General features: G+C 38.5%; 1 protein-coding gene across 1 annotated transcript in view; it reads right to left on the bottom strand.

The window, feature by feature from the left end:
- The window catches only part of spon1a (spondin 1a), a 100,791-nt gene extending 94,047 nt beyond the window's left edge, over positions 1-6,744 (bottom strand). The window contains exon 1 of the mRNA XM_023395236.2: positions 6,666-6,744. The gene's annotated coding sequence lies outside the window, so the exon portion shown is untranslated. The remainder of the gene's footprint in view (positions 1-6,665) is intronic.
- Positions 6,745-16,819: the final 10,075 nt, after the last annotated feature.

Genomic DNA, 16,819 nt, shown 5'->3' on the forward strand with positions numbered 1-16,819 from the left:
GATGGACTGCAACAGCAGACCATGTCTAGATCCACTCCTGTCAGCCAAGAACAGAAATCAGAACCAAAACTGGACAGTTGAAGACTGGAAAACACAGCCTGGTCTGATGATTTTGAATATTTGCTGACAAAGAACAACATTAATCCATGGACCCAATCCACCTCGTATCAACAGTCCACTCTGGTGGTGGTGGTGGTACAATGGTGTGGGGAATATTTTTTTTTACTTTGGGCCCCTTAATACCAATCAATCATTGTTTGATGTTACAGTCAGAGTATTGTTGCTGACAATGTGTGTTCGTTTATGTCTAGAATTTACCATCTTCAAATGGCTACTTCCAGCATGTTAATGGAGGATGTCGCAAAGCAAAAATTTGTCTCTGACTGGTTTCATGTACTCTGAGGTCAGTGGCCTCCCCAGGCACCAGATCTGAATCCAATAAAACACTTTTGGGATGTGGTAAAAAGGGAGATTTTCAGCATGAATGTGTAGCTGACAAATCTGTCTTTTACAGGATTGTGCATATTTATTACCTTCAAAGAAAGAACTGAATTTACTTAGACATTTCATTACCCATACACCACAACTACACCCAGGCAGAAATATTGTACAGTTAGTGTAATCATTGGTCATAATAAACAGGCCTGACATAAGATGCAGTCATGGGATTTACAAAATAAATAAAAAAATCACAACTTGATGTGCTCTTCGGTGCTTAATCACATAAGAATCAAAATATGTAGAGAAAAAGAATAATTTATTTTAAAGTCTTTGTCCATTTAGTTCAATCTAGTATACTCATCAAGAGTAAACTGAGTGCCGAAAAAGGTTGATAATGTACTGACAAAATTTCTTACCACTAACCGATGAGGAAACAAATTTGCATTATTAGCAGAAAATAAATTATTGAAACAAGTACAGTGCTGCAAGAGACACCAACTACAGACCACATGTAAAAATAAAAAATAAATCCAATTAGTAAACAAAACACACAAACAGGCAAAAAAAATTTGCAATGTGCAAGTTCATTTGTGCATCAATAAAAACTTTGTCACGGTCATGACTTTAAATACTCCATACACAGCAGTTTAGGCTCCAATCTGACGTCTCACTATTTAGGACCATATGCTCACACAGTGGCTGTACAGTCCATTGTCCCTGAATAGAACGTGACAGCACATTACGAGCCAGCACCAGGATGCAGTGCATGATTAAGGGGCAATGACATCTAATATGCAGGAGCTCCACAAGGTCACAGCAGTGTCCTCCCATTCCTTTGATTCAACAGTGTACACCAAATCTCTCATATGTACATCCCTCCCTCTCTACACTATTCAGCACAGTCAGTTTGTTTGAGTGTAAGATATGGGCTTGTCAGTATTCACCGGCCAGGGTGGTGGTGTGATAGAACTGCAATTTCCAAGCTGTAGGCTCTCTGAAAATTAGAAATCATTCCTCCCCCTATGGAAAGAGGCCACCTATTGTACAAATCACTGCCTCACTAAACCCGGGCTGCCTGAGATGCTATTGTGCTGAGACAGGTTGGATATTTTAGAACTATTCAGACAGGAACACAGTACACCTGCTGTAAAGCTCACTTTTTTCCCCCACACACAGAAGAAATGAAAGAATTTGTGGAAGATGAAAATAATGTGTTCATATGGGATGAAAGTTATCTTGAATTTTAGTTCAGTTTAGATTTAAGGGGTGCAAGGAAGAGAGTCAGCCATGCGGAGAATTGTGTCTTCAGTGGCAGCACATCTCTTACATACTAACATTACAAACAAAATGGTAAAATGAACACATTTATACGTATGACAATCAGTGCACTCCTATTGCTCAGCTACAAGGAAGATAGAGCATGGTCAGCTGGAGACCCTGACCCTGCTAACTTACTGTTTAACTCAGACACAACTGTAACTAGGGATGCTAACAAACACTTACAAACACTTGTTTTCCCAGCAAGTCAACAACATTCTGTAATGCATATTAATCTAACAGTTTTCACAATCACTACCCATACAGAGATACAGACAGACAGGTGCATATGTCTAATAAATGATCAAGTCAGCTGGCACATCCAACGGTCAACAGCTGCTACAAATTTCTGGACAAAAGTGTAGACAAAATATTACAGTCTTGTTTTTTTTCTAAACAACCTATCTTTATTCATCTAAGATGTCATTCTTATACAGTAAATGTGAACTTTGTTGTGTCAAACATACAAAGAAATCAGGTGTCCTAATATGAAGGTCAGACCAAAGTGTGTGCCCTACAAGGACGCCTTGCTGTAAATAACATCTCATAAAAAACTCTATTCAAGACTAATAGACTCATTCATGCATTGAGCTCCAAACCCATTTGGCTCCACAGGCAGTAGATTGGTAATCAAAACTTTAAAATGACTCTAGTGGTAATATGCCATCACCCTTCTTTCTTGCCCTCCAACAAAATGTGCGAAAGCCAAATAAGGTCAAAAGTGTGGAGGGGTATATATACAGTACAATACTTTAATTTATACAATTGTAAACAGGAAAGAAGCAAACCAAATGCATGCTAGTTAGACATGCTCCACCAACCGAAGTTCTGTTTTGATGTAAATGTTCAGAGAGGATCCCCCAAAGACACAACAGTACAGAAAACATGATTCACTAAAGGTTTTTGCTAGCCATGCATGCAAATAGACAGCATAATCACCAGTGCAGAAAAGTTTCTTGTACAACTTTGCAGCACACACGATTCACTACAGAGTGTGTGCGCAAATTAAAAACACAAATAATACCTCTCTACTAATACTTCTCCCTAACAGTCCCTCAGACCTTTGTTCCTGACAAACAATAAAAAGTACAACTTCTCAAAACAGAACTAGAACCCTGAAAAGAGCTGATAACGGTACTGTATGTTTGAAAAGGCTGAAATGATCAGCCTCTCATTCTGACAGCCCTAAAATGTCAGGTGTTCTCAGATATCATTTCTTTTGTGCTTTTGTGTCAATATAAATTAAAGAGCAAAGTGCATACCAGTCTTACAAAAAAATACAAAGGTGTTTTGAAAGAGCAACAGCAATATATTAATAAAGAGCAGCAGGGGCAGATAACTCATTGTACATAGCTACTTTTTCAATAAATCAAATTACTGGAATGAGAAAGCCATTGTTCCACGGAAGCAGGAGAGTCAGTACATTTGCATGGTCTTTTTCCACAATATCCAGAAGTTAATTAAGGTGCACGATGGACAGGAAAATCTCACTGTGTTGCTCCCTCCAACTCCATTCACTAGACCATCTCCTGAAGTTAAGGTAATGTGGAAATTGCCTTCTGCAAAATTGAGGTTGCAAAAAGAAAGGTCTTCCAACTCAAGAGTTGGCACCATTGATGTTAGTTGGTCGGCATGTACATTGTTCTTTTACTGCTACACAGTGAAGTAAGACAACCAAAGGTTATCCTTTTACAACTCATTTCCCCTCGCAGACACCATTAGCCTGCAGTAATGTGGGAAAATGGAGCTTACCCAAAAGTGCTGTTGAGGGTTCACACGTTTCTACCCCTCATTTCTCACAGCACTCCACTGACACAATACTGATTAAAACTAAAGTAGTTTTATAACTTATACTGTAAAATCTTTAATATATACTGTGAGAGGATATACCAAATTAAATTTACTATGGCAGGTAAATTGATACAATTTGACTCATATTGGAATATTAGTCCTCCATTTCTTATAAAATGATTTAATCACAATATGCTCAACCCAACTTCAAACTACAAAAAAGGAAGGCTTACAATCACTTCTCCTCAAATTACTGGTGTAATTAACAGTTGTACTGGCCTGTGTACACGCCCATCGGTTTTGCTTACTTTATTGTATCATGATTGACAAATATATATATATATATATATATATATATATATATATATATATACACACACACACACACACACACACACACACACATATATATAACTCTATTGTCACAGAATCTTAGTAGTGAAGGAAGGGTTAGTAATGACAACATAACTGGTTATTTTCTCTGCATTCCTTTCTTGTTTCTCCACAAACAGTTTGCTGGACTCAACAGGGGTTTTGTGTTTATCCTCTGACATTTGTGATGAATCTGAGTAAACTAAATGGCATCCTCAACCAGTAGTTTCTGGGGGAAAAAACAGATCTTGCCAAACAGTGGTTTGAAGGTTCTTTACACCTTGTGAACACTGCTTGCACATAAATTGCCTCATCACTAAAACACAGCTGCTGCCCTATTGCTGACTGACTGGATTAGCCACAACAATATGTATCTTAAATGTATCTTCCACTAGTGCCATAACTTAACGACAAATGTTGACAGAGTACACAACTCCATACTTTTACTATAAGTAAAAGTTGTGTACTGCAGTACTTGTATAAGTATCTATTCAAAAGTAAATTTTTTTATGTCAAAGCATTGTTCCACAGTGCATTTACCAAACCTAATGACTATGAAACAACCTACTGAATGCACATACTTGCACTTACTTGCCTGTAGAATAAAAAGCCATAAAAAAAACAATTCAATCAACAAAAGGACAGACGTTTTCGCATTCCTATCTTCTAATGTAGCCATCGTTAGGCCACTGCCAAGTTCAAATCAAGCCGTTCAGAAACGCAGCAAGCACATCATGGCTGACAGTGCAGGAGTTGACTGTGATTGTTTTTTCTCCTGTGATGATCACAGTGTATGGTCGATAACCATTATCAAAAATAAGTAACAAGTACGTCAATGTAGTGAAGTCAAAAGTACAATATTTGTCTTCTAAGTGTAGTGGAGTAAAAGTCATGAGTTTCCACAAAAAATACTACTTAAGTTAAGATACTGGAAAAATATACTTAAGTACAGTTCTCAAGTAAATGTACTTTGTTACTGTCCACCCCTGCTTAACACTGATGTAAGGCAATTAAGTCAGTAATTTGTGGGCATCATTTATTCATTCAAAAGAACAAATTATTAATGTGATGGAATGGAATAATTCATTCAAGGCTACAAATTACTGATTTGTGAATACGAGCTATCGAACATTTTACCCCCCCCAATACCTGCCAGGCTTTGTAAGCTGGATACATCACAAACTAAAAAATGGTTTCATTAGAAAATACAAAGCACAGAGTAGCCAGTTACTTCTCTCATTGCTAAAACACCCAACAACAAAAAAATATTGAAAATGAAAGATTATGAAACATTATTATAGTGCGACTCTCAGCAGAAGGCTGAAGGGGTAGCTCCATTCATATATTCTTAATGGCCACATTCCTTGCAGCCAAAGACCAGGACTGACGGTCACCTTTTCCTCTTTTCTATTTGAGAAAGGTCTAGATAACTGATTTCAGGAAGTGTCATTTGTTCTACAGAAGGAGTAGGAAGAGTGATGTCCAAGGTGCAAAGCGTTGAAGGGATGATAAGTAGTGAAACTTGGGAGGGAAGGCGCCAAGTCAGATGTGGAAATAGGGTCAGAGTTCATTAACTATCTCCCCCTTCTAATGAAGCTTTTTCCGGCTGAGGGATTTTAGCAATTGCTGCAATAAGGTTAGTGAAGCATGAGGAGTCAGGAGCCCGGGAGCACAAAGCCAAAGTCACCCCTTACAAGAAGCAGACAGATTGGGTCAGTATCAATGTCAACCTTTAAGAAAGGGGCAGACAGAAACTATGAACATCTGATTGAATCAAACTCATTATTTCAAAACCCTTACTGCAGTGACAACCACGAGCTAATTAAACAGAAACCGTTGGGGGTGCAAAAGGGTTCTAATGCCTGTTTCTCTGACTGAAGAATTGGTGTCAAGAAAACACAACCACATATCACAATTAGAGCTCTTGGTGATTCACATGGCAGAAGAAAAAAAATATTCAGTGGATAATAAATGATCAGTGATGAAAGTTAAAGCTGTAGGAAACCATTAAGAGTAACTTAATGGCTCCTGAAAATCAGGTTTTTAGTGACCTCCAGTGGTTTAACTTCTCACCTTGTTGCAGTGATGTAAAAGTTTACTCTGGGGTGTGTCAGTACACTGTGACATCAGTTTCACAACAAACCAGATGGCAGTGAAACATTTTTTTTCAGATTGGTGTTCCATTACTATTTAAATCTTATATTTTCAATTAAAAAGGTATTTGTCTTGATGGCCAGGTTATCAAGCTCTAAAGAGGAGAGGTCATCTATATGTCAGTATTCACCAGGGAGAGTAATCTACTGTTATCACTTTCCTAAATTCTTTTATATTTAATTTGTGTTCCTTAAGCCAACAGAAAATTATAAACACTCAAAACATTCAACAGCTGCTCAGATTTCAGCTCAGACTTGGCACAAGCATAATGCAAAACACAAAAAATAAAGAAATAAATAACAGGTTTTCCCACATAAACAGTGAATTGGCAGTTATATTATATTGTCTTTTTATTAACTAAACAAGATCCTGAATATGTTGCTTTTATAACTGAAGCACAGGATGGACTTGTAACAGTAAATGCTCAGCATCACTAAATCTTATACATATTAACAATACCTTTTTCTTCACACACACATATACACCACTTGGTGCTGAATATGTATAGTGTACATAAAGCTGGCCCTGAGTGTGACATGCACCCACGTTCTGTCAGCTACCAAACTAAATACTTCAGTGGACCAACTTACTTTGGTTTCTTGTTATGCTCAAGTCCTCAGCTCTTCTGGTTCTATATGGGCCAATACTGCGTTGCATCTCTCGTGTTACCTGCACCGTAGCACAATCCCACCATGTCCCTGCAACTAGAATCATGTGCATTTGTTATTCTGTAATTTTGTAACTCATTGGTATTATTCACATTCACCTTGATTATATTAGCATATAAAAGAAACACTCTTACCATGGTGGCACCTGACTGAACAGACTGAACAATTGTGTTTTTTTTAAATGAAGAGGGTTTTTGCATCATTTGATAAACTTTGTCTCACTAGGAAAATAACATTAGTTTAGACCTGGTTTCCTATAGTTCTACGAAACAATTGACAAGGACAAGCTAGGACATTATGGCTGCCTGGTCAAGTATGAACTTTTGGTGACTTTGCTCAGCGTCAGGGATTAATGCCACCCCCACTGAGCTGAGTAAGTGCCCCTTTACCCAGAGAGGAGAGAGATAGGAGTGAGAGCAGTAACCTAAATACTGCTTGTTTTGCAACTCTATGTGAACCCAAAATCCCTGCAAGAGAAGTACGGGAAGAAAGGAGAAAAACAAAATGGAAAGAAACAGAATAATGTCTCCTCTCTCTTTGCCCCGATAGGAGTCCTGCCTCCAAGTGGTACTACGTCTGGTTGTATGTATGATTTACGGAGCAGTGGCAGAGATCCATTAGCAATGAAACAACATACCCTCTATCCAGGAAGTGATTTATGTATTCAATAAGCCTCTCTGGCTTTCATTCCCTCCTTCTCCTCATTTCACTTCCTTATTCTTGACAGCAGCAGTAAGAAAGGCCAGAGCCTGGAAAGTAGAATCAACCAAAGAAGGTGTCGTAAGTAGGTGAGAATACAACTGCACCACGAACCTGCTGTAATGGCAGTTTGCTTTGGCTGCTTTACCCCTGTATCACACTGTATCTCTGTAAAAAGCTCCAACAAAGTTGTTCAGCTATAACTTAATTTAATTTAACAGGCTATAAGGCAGCAATGCTTCAAAGTAACAGATTTTAACTCAAAACAGAAGACATCAGGAAAAGGAAGGGGCAACATCGATAGCTGAGGCAACAACAAAGAATTTATGGATCTCGTCAGATTGCTCTGGGCTGCATGACGTGTTGTTAAAAGGTTCTAAACTATAAATATTTAGGGTTCTTTAATGTCTGGAATCGCTCATTTGGTCTGGACCAAGGAAAAAAATTATGCAGTGATACGGTTATTAAAAAAAACAAACCAAATCATGCTGTAAAGCATGAATTGATAGGTACTGACCAATAACTCATTCCTTTGGTGATGTCATCCTGCACCAAATCAAATTCAGGTGACGGACATTAAGTCACACAGCACTTCACTGAACCTGAACTGATGTGTTTATTTCTACTCTGGTGTCACAAAGAGCTCACCAAGTAATAACTTGGTTGTATTATGAGCATTATTAGCCTGAGACTGCAACTTCACTTCATGTAATGAATAATGATGCGTCAGGTGAAAGAGACGCATCTTTTACCGTAACATTACAGAAGAATAGTAACTGTGTGGCGCTCCACTTTTTAATGAGAAACTGCCAAAATAAGGGCAGTAGGGAAGAAACGCAATATGTTGCATCTCATTTCATTTGCTAATATAGCAAGAAAAATTCTAGCAGTGACATGCAAAAGTGCATACAAGATACCATGGTTACTAAATGATTTGTATGAATAAATAGGTTGCTTAGACAGATTGTTATGAGATAATTTTCTTGACACTTTACGGCCAAATTATGAATTCATGAAAAAAATGACATGTCTATCAGAAAATTCTGTGGTAGGTCCGTAATTGGGTTGCCCCAGGGTTCGATTTACAGCCTCCACACCAGACTAAACGCACTGAACCAAACCAGTAAAAGCACCAGAGTTCATTTGAACTGAACCAAACAAGTTAGTTGTGAAAGCACCTTTACAATAAAATGGAGCTAATACAGCAGAGAATCTTGCCATTTGTCCATTTTATTTGTTATAATGTGAGAAAGTTAGTGCTTCCTCAACATGTAAAAACAGTGTATTTACTCTAGTATTGTATTGTATTACAGTATTGTTCAGGCTGCAACAGAAATAGGATTGATAAAACTAAAATTGGCACCATGTTAGTGCCAGCCGGGGAACTGCACAGAAAGCTGCAGATGAGGGTAAAGGACAAGAGGAGGGGCCCTTGAAGGAGAACTGGATAAGGAAGGAGGGAGTACATAAGAAGTGGCGTGTGAGGACCGCACAGCCAAATCCTGCTGAGCAAACAGCTGGGTAGGGAAACTTACGGCAGTCTTTAACATACAGTATCACTGAGCAATTAATCTACAGAGGGAATGTATGGGAAGGACACCAGAGAGAGGGAGACAGAGCTGGCAGATGGGGTCAGGAAAGTAAGAAATCAGCAGAAAAGGTTTGAGGAAGAAAGAAAGCTGCTTACAGTAACACCCATTAATTTCCCCAAAGACAGGTGTTGGGGATATTAATCCAAATAAGAGAGCTAAGCTTTTCTGCTTCTGCTCCAGCCAAAGCTGTGCATATCCCATCCAGCCAAAGCCTTCCAGATGCTTTCAATTAGAACCAAGACAGAGTTGTAATTTAATGGCCAAGTTACAAGGGAGGAACCCAGCCTACTATTCACCACAAAATAGCCTCCAACCAAGTTCTACATTTAAATCCAAAATTTAACCTCACTGGTCTATGATCTATAGATCTGTGCCTAATCTTAACTATAAATAGGGACACTAATTATGGCCATTAATTTTCAAAAGATGTATATTTTCTTATTTGTTATTGGTTGCAGTCAGGCCAAACAGTTCAAACCTCAAAGGAGAGAGAAGTCAAAAAAAGAGAAGTTACATGATGGAGAATAGTACAGACCACTGGGTTCTGAGTTAGAGGATCATTACATTACAGCTTCACCAGCGGGAGCTTTATAATACATCCAAGCCTGTACACTACAGCTGTCTGCTGAGCCAAACCAGACACTTCACGTCCTCATCCCACAGTCAAAAAGGGACAATCAAGCTCAACTGATTTTATAGATTTTGCATTAAGGAAGAATTATAAGTTCAGTGGCTTTGCCTTATCAGCTCTTTAAAAGAACAAGAGCAGACTGAAGCAGTACTGGGTTAGTTCGTTTTTTTTGTCTGCCAAGGTTAAGCGTAACAGTGCCTTTAAGTGCATTAGTATGTATGTGTAAACACCTTTATGTACTTAATAGCTAATCAGCTCCCTCCCACTGTGCTTAAGGTACAGTGAGCTCAAAATCTGACTTCCTGTCAGTCTTTTCTCTTTGACTGGACACATACTGTATCATAGTTGTCACAGCCACTTTTCCAGCACACCTGCTGTTAGTTAAAAACAATTCATACACATGAAAGTGTATAACTGACACTCTCTATTGTCAGGACTAATTTGGACTGACTTATTGTGATATGTACTGGAGGACACACACACAATGGAGTGGCCAGGAAATACAAATGTACTTGCACAAGGGAGAAAGTACATTTGTACGATTTAAGATGTCTAAGTCACACAGTAACCATACCCGTTTCCCTTAAACACTAAAAACTGCATAGCAGAAACTATTTATGTACTGCTAAACTTACTCTCTTAAACAATGTTCCAGTATTTTCATGGAGCGCAATGAGGTATTGTTGATAGGTGGCACATCTGAATGCAATAGAATCAGGGTCAGAAATTAATCAGGCTTTAAGTATCTTTTTTTTTTTTACAGCTAGTGGTATCAAGTAATGCAGATAGTTTTGGCTTTTAGGTCCATCCACTGAGGAGAATTACCACGGGATATACATTGTTAAATGGAACTTCAGATGTGGTGTTAAAAGAATTAGCATTAGCAGAAGTTAAAAAAAGTGAAAACTATACTGAGCAACCTAGACCAACAATATTGAATATAATAGTCTACTGTCCCGACGCTTGTCCGAAACCAGTAAAACAGACGGACACGTAGTGATGTAATCAAACAAAACAAACAGGTGGGTTAAAAAATGTGAAAGGAAAAAATTATTTCATAATGGAAAAAAAGCTGTTGTGGCCAGATGAACGACCAATTTATGAACCAATCAAAAAATACTGTCTTGAGTTCAGTAGGTCTTCTGTATGCAGGAAATTTAGGCAATATATTCTTTTTTTTTGGCTTAATCAGAGCATAAATACCTAGAATAATACCGAGTAAGATACATTTTATCAGTATATGTTTGTTAGCATTTGCTGAGGAGAAAGTCTCCAACTGACTGTCTTTCTTCAGCAGAAAGGTGTTACTGAGGTTTTGCTACATCTGCTTGGTTAAGTATCTTGAACAGCCTCTAGTGTCTTCAAACAGCCAGTACAACTAATATGTGAAGAGAGAGAAAAGCAAAGCAAGAGGAAGACTGAGAGGGGCATGCAGTTATCTTACTGTTGTGCTGTAATGCTAGCACTAGGTTTCTGCACAAAGTTTTGCACTTAGAGTAACCAGGTCATAGCAGTGGTCTGATCATTTTTTGAGGAGGTGGACAACTTTTGTGGACTGGAATTTTCTGCAATACACCAACCAGAGTAGGTTGAGAAATAATCAATAGAATTACTTGAAATAGCAGGCTAAACCACACAGGACTGCGGTTATGAAAACCCTAAAGGTTTGAATATTTAGAGCACAACTGCGCTGACACACAAAAAGTTGCAAAGCTCTAGTGTATGCGCATGATTCATTTGAACTAGAGCATGTGTTGCAGAGGCACGACAGGCAATAGGATCATTTAAATGTTCTATTCCACTGTGTTGTTCAGAGGCGCCTCAGTCAATGAGACTCAGTCAGTCTGGTTTTGAGTCTGACTTTCAATCCACCACCCACTGAGTTCACATATTAAAATTACACCACTGGGAAGGAGTTCACTCAGTGGAAAACAATGTCATTTCCATCTATATCAAATGATATGGATGGAACAAGAAAATGTTATCTTCTGGGATATGCACTGTCATTAGATCATTTAACGGTGATGCGATTTATCATTTGTCTCATTTGTCTCATCAAGACCTTCTGACTCATACTAATACCAGAGAATCTGCGGTTATGCTTCATTTGGCAAATCCTGTCTGATTTCCCAGGCTTCCCTGCAGCGCCTCGGTCTGAATCCAGTCTGAGAGTGATGCGAAAGTGCAAGCATACTCCTGAGTATCAGAGGATGAAAACGAAACTTTTAGTTTCACAGATGATTTGTTCAATCAGTTACTTTCAACTCTCTTTCCTCCTTTGACCTGGCTTTGCACTGACCATTGTGGTAAAAATTTAATAAGTGTATTGATGTCGGCTCAGAAAGCGATGTTATAATTACTTTAAGTAGCCCATCCTTTATTAGAGATAATAGAGATCATCATGCATAATTTCTGTTGACAGACAAAAATATAAGATGTATACAGTTTTGGCATTTTCAATAAAACCTCTCCTTATTCTTATGTGAAGATTAATACATTAAGTTTACATAAAGCTTATAATATACTATACATTTGGACAAATGGATACTGTGTGTGCCACAGACAATGCTAAACTCATGGTACATTTTGTGCATTTAGAGCTCATGACAGATGCAATAACAGGTTTGAGTCGCTTGATGTTGTGTCAGTGTTACAGCAGTACTGTTATTATTGCTCATTATTACTTCCATTGCCCCTTCCAATTTGACATGTAGTAGCCTATTAATAATGTCATGAATTACTTTCAATAATAATTAACTGATCTCTTTGAGTGGAAGATTGATTGTAAACAGTAAGGCAGTAAGACAAAAAGAAAAAAAACATTAACCCCTGTTAATAGACTATATCATTGTCTATACATTAGCCCCATGATTGAACAGGCTTAACTCCTGACCAGGTGATCTTTATTGTCTACCGCAGATGAACAGGAGGTGGCAATATTTTTGTGTACTATTCCTGGAACGCCCTTAAAAACAAATAAACTTGCAATAGCTGAGTCAACAGCGCTCCAACAGAGTGTCAAAACCTGAACATTACAAGTTTCAAAAAGGTGGGATTTATTTCATGGCTACTGTAATAAACTACATCATCCATATTCGCAAGTGTTCCTGGTATTTTATTGTCCTCATGTTATATTTCATGCAGCAATGTATCTCCTAGTAGCAGGCTCACTCTCCAGAAGAAAATCAAATGAGCCATGTTTTGACTTGGCAAATGTGCAATTTCAAAAAGGACATGCCTCTCTTCCTGAGAGAGAGCATTTGTTTGTAAAGCTTAAGACTGAACCCTGGTGGGAAAACGATGAACTACAGACACAGACACAGACACAGACACACACACACACACACACACACACACACACACACACACACACACACACTAGGCTGCTGGTTAGTTTTGTTAAAGTTTAGAAAAATAAGTGTGAATGACTGCGCTTTTACTATACCATTTTATCTACATTTTTTAATTGTTTTATTATTTTTATTTTGTGTATGCTGGTATTCAGAATAGGGATCTATTAAAATGTCAAGCAAACATTTTGAAACATCTGGTAATTACAATAATATAATAATAATAATATAATTTGGAGGTGACATTTTCAAATGTTTCTGAAATTTAGCTAAGTGTGAAAATGACTGTGTGAAATTAATTTAATGCAACCACTTTAGAAAAATATGCAGTACATACATTTTCTTATTTACTATTTTAAACTATTAAAACCATTTAAAACCATTGCTTTCAGGTGATTTTACACCAAAACTGGTAAAATGTTTCACCTACCTCTGAGGACTTACAAAAGATGACCCAGTGAAGACCACGGCAGCAGCATGCTCAAGTTAGCAGCAGGTTTTTCCTAGCAGACCAAATGCAAAATGACAACTGGCTTGCCATCATATGGGTCTGTAACACGAATGAATTGAGACACATTCAATGAAGAGGGCACAACATAACTGCCATAACTGGCTATTTAGTAAAATAGTTCCTAAAATTCTGAAAAAGGGAAGAAAGGAGAGAGGGACAGTCATACCATGGCTGGAAAGCCAACCACCCACTGATGAAGGTATTCTACCTGTGAGGAGGCCACCATCAGCCACAGCATTAGAAACAGAGACAGGATTACAACCCTAAACTATATAAAACCAATTCTACAAAAAAACATAAGAAAACAGTAAGATAAATAACTAAAAAACAAAATTAATAATAATAACTTAAATTCCTAATACTAAAATAATACTAAATAAATTGCAGTCTGCAATTGCTCTGCCTGTATATAAACATTGTACTGATACAAATTTGCTGTGAGGTAACATTGATAATTAGCAGTGCTCAATGAATACATTACATACCTTTGCACCAGCTAACAGTCATCCATTTCTCAAGTGTACAAAACTGTATCAGCAACATGGAGAGCTCACATAAAGCACCAAAGTCTGTGTGGGGGCAGCCTGCAGTCTCTACAGCTGCTGGCCAGGAGCACACTTATTAGTTTGTTCCTCTCACCTGATTAGCTATTGCCTCTGCATGATTTTTAGTGCCCCTGTGCTACAGTTCACTGTGGCTCAGCAGTCAAATGAACAGTATGTTGGGGTACAAAGTAAACAGTATTATCTTCTCAAGTCAAAATGATAGAACAGGGCTAATTTACACTGATACCTGCCAGTAGGTAAGGAACTATCAGTCACATGAGGATGGTATCTGGAGTCATCATTCTGCATGTCTTGTCCAGCTGTTTTAATGGGTGTTGAGATTGCTACATGAATTCCTAATGATACCTTCTGTGCTTGTGCCACAGGTGACACTTTTATTTGGGGGTCTGACTTGTTCTACACAAAAAAACACTAAATTCATACTAAGATTATGTTTGGTATATGCTTTTGTGCTATGCAGCTAAATCCCTTGTCAAATCAGATGTCCCTAAGGAGAAAACACATTGCTTTTTCTTGCTTGAATTGACACATGCTGCAGGCAAACTGGAGCAGTTTGTATTTGAACGCGGATGATCTCACTTTCCATGAGCATCTGAATACAAAACTGAATTTAACAACAATGCCACATTTAAGCAAGAATAACAACAACTGAAGACACACACATCAGCAACAGAACTCACCTGAACTGCAATGACCCAGTTAAAGTTAGCTAGCTCCATACAGTTTATGCACTGGCACTCAGCACTGGGCACCAGGACTGTCTGCAAGGTTCAAAATAGGATCAGTCAGAGAAGGACCATCGGCAAACACCCATGACCACCTATATGTCTGACATTAGTCAGTCAAGTTCCCCTGGGACCAGATAAGGACGCAAGCACAGGTTTTGTGCTCTCATTATTGTACTTAATTTAAGGTTCTGTAAACATCGTTATTGATCGTCACTGCCCACCCACCCCCACCCTTTCACGCTCAAGGTGTTATGAGGCCCAGTGAAATCTCCAACTGAACACACTGGCAGCACAGCTGATTAATGTTTCCCTATGTACACCAGAACCAACAAAAAGAAATCAGGTCACAAGCATTAGCTCACACTACCATCGCCGTGATATGCAGTTAACCAGCTAGCAATAGCAACATCTGCCGAACACATTCATAATACTGGTGAGAGCAAGTTAGCTAAGATTATTTTTCGCTTTCTGTTGCCGGTCGCCTATGAAAACAGACACGTAATATCAGCCAGCCATGAAGTTACTTACACGTTGAGGAGAAGTTCCAAGTCAAGTTAGTCCCATTCAGTATCTTGTAGGGCTCTTCACCTGAGTAAAGCCAGTATTGGCTCCATGGTCGGACTGGGACATGGGTTCAGCCTTGGACTAATCACTTAAATGACTGTGAAGACTTATTAGTCTCGATGACCAGTCCACTTGTGCTCTGTCTGGTCTTATCTCGCTCTTTAATTGGAGGCCATTTTAGAGAAAGCATGGTTTCTTCAGAGGAGGAAATTCTGGATGGTCGCTTACTCCGTAACACTGTGCAGCCTACTGCATGGGGCTTTCTCAGGTGAGGGCGGTCCCTGTGTGTTTGGGTAGGGCCACCATATAAAGGGGGGGCGGGCTCACATGCATTAACATACACCTGTAGGCAACATGTACTAACATGCACATGCTGGTCAGAGGACAAATACTTACTACATACTACATTTTAAATACATTTTTCTTTAGTTAAATAAGATTTCCATGAGTTTAATCGCAAACACTACGTCAATACCTTAAATAACCAAAGCAATGACATACAAAAACAACTAATGTTAAGATAGTTTTAGCGAAAGAGTGGTTATGGTCTGACACAAATTACACCTTCAACGATCCCGCCATCCACTAATGTCAGTTGATAGTGGACAGCACCGATTGAAGTCACTGAGCATTCATAAAAAATTCTATGGAAAGCATCACCAGAGGAAAGGCAATCTTCTTTGCAAATTTATCAAGAGAGTAAAAAAATCCATGTGATGTGGGTTTAAAATAGCTTCTTGCACTCATGGAGAGTGTTACCCTAATGTCAGAAAACTTTGACTCGGATCAGAATATTGTGCCCAGTAGGCCACTGCTCCTGTTGGCTGGACATTAAATCGCGACAGTCAATGCTCTTAAGGAATAAACAAAGGATTTTCTTTCATAGCTATGTTCTATTTATATTTATATTATTAATAAATCATTAAATTATTCCCCACTTATCATTACAGTACACCAAAAGGCCTGGAAATATGTGCATTCTCTCTCTCAGTTTAGCAAACATAAAGCTCCAGCAAAATGGCTGACAACAGGTCACTGATAGTACACAACTACCAACCAAGCCTTCAACCATTACTCTGACTCCTGAGGCAAGGGACTACTCTTTTCTTGTTGTGACACAAAGCCTCTATAACGTCCCTGTGGTGTAAGTAGGTAATCACACCTACAACTATAATGCCAGTACCAGAAAAGACCACAGACGTAGAGCATCAGTCCAACAATTTCGTCAACTCTTTTGATATTGAGATGCAGAAATGAAACGAGGTATTGAAGACACAGATTTACTATGCTCCTCTACTAAAATCTTTTATTAAATTTTAATCATGTTGGCTAATGTTTCTTTCATTTCTCCATCTGTCTCAAGGTTGCTCTGTCAGATCTCTGAGGAACATCAAATATAACAAGATCAAACAGATGAAATGAGGAAACCAGTCAG

The sequence above is a fragment of the Seriola lalandi genome, unplaced genomic scaffold (genome assembly GCF_002814215.2).
Source record: "Seriola lalandi dorsalis isolate HSWRI2012SDOR001 ecotype SW California unplaced genomic scaffold, Sedor1 jcf7180002054959, whole genome shotgun sequence".
Taxonomy (NCBI): Eukaryota; Metazoa; Chordata; class Actinopteri; order Carangiformes; family Carangidae; genus Seriola; species Seriola lalandi.